The sequence below is a fragment of the Triticum dicoccoides genome, chromosome 1A (assembly GCF_002162155.2).
Source record: "Triticum dicoccoides isolate Atlit2015 ecotype Zavitan chromosome 1A, WEW_v2.0, whole genome shotgun sequence".
Lineage (NCBI taxonomy): Eukaryota > Viridiplantae > Streptophyta > Magnoliopsida > Poales > Poaceae > Triticum > Triticum dicoccoides.
Window position 1 is genome coordinate 329,570,700 of NC_041380.1, and position 1,416 is coordinate 329,572,115.

The window sequence follows — 1,416 nt, forward strand, 5'->3', positions numbered from 1 at the left end:
GAGCGCGGGCGGCAGCGGGTTTCGGTCGTTGGCAAGGCGGCAGCTACGGCGTGCAAACGAGAGAACGGAGAGGGGGAGAAGGAAGAGGAGCTCACGGGGAGTTGGCCGGTGTAGACGACGGGGTCAGGGAAGCGTCGGAGCGAGCGGGACGGCGAGGCGGATCTCCGGCGGCCGAGGAGGGGGGAAACGTCGGGGGCGGCGTTCCGGGGCTCTTCTGGTCACGTGAGACGGCGAGGAGGACGAGGGAGGACCGGCGGAGCTCGAGGGCGTGTCGGAGAGGCTTCGGGATGGCTGCGGCCGCGCGAGCGCTGGTCGGCGGCGACGGGCTCCGTTCGGTCGCGGGAGGGAGAGAGAGCAGAGGGGGATAGGGACGGAGGGAGAAGTGGACGTGGCGCCAGGGAGGTGCGTGGCATCTCCAGGGGGTCGGGGAAGCGAGCAGAGAGGCAGGAGGAGGTGGAAGCAGGAGGTGGAGTTCGGGCGCGCGCGCGTCGACACGCCGACGTCCTTCTGGCGCAAGGAGGAGGGTGACTGGCACGGGCCAGGTGGGCCGGCCCAGCCAGGTAAGTGGCCTCCTGGCCTTTCTCTCTTATTTCTATTTAATTCTGTTTTCTATTTTCCGCAGGTTTGTTTTGAATTTGGTTTTGAAACCAATTCAATTTATTTTGCTTCTGACAATATTTTTAGGAGCTAAAAGAATTAAAACAATGCTCCACAAAATAGTTCAGAATTATTGGACCTATATTTATTTAACATTAGATATAAGTCCAATTCAAATAGCTATTGATTTAATTCAAATACCCAAAATAAATGTTTCTGAGATACCGAAAATATTGGTTTGGATTTTACCTCTTGTCAATATTTCCAGAGGATAACAAGAAAATTTTCTTGGACTTATTTGAAGCAATTTTTATCTTGATCATTTTTTTAAAGGATTCTGAGGCTTTGAAAATTCCTCAATTCAAATTTCATTTGAATTTTTCATTTGAATTTAAACATGATGCACACATGGAAGCAAGCATAGGTCAGGCCAGAACTAGGGATGTGACAACTCACCCCCACTAAGCAAAAATCCCGTCCCGAGATTCAAGCGTAGGGTAAGATGAAGGGGGAATGCAAACTAACACAATATTCACAATCCAGGTTGCACTTCAAATGAACGTTGATTCAATCATGATCTTTGCCTTGTCGTCTTGCTCTGAGAACTCCAGCAAACACGACCACGAGAGGAGAAGGAGACTCTAGAAGGATCGATCTTCTCGAAGATCGAACAACTTAGGATCAACTCGCAGAATGAGGCATAGTAACACCACTCGAGCTGAGACACAAAACACACATCTAGAGGGATGGCATAGTAACACCACTCAAGCAACTCCTACTCATACTAGTGGGTTTCATCTATTTACTGTGGCAATGACA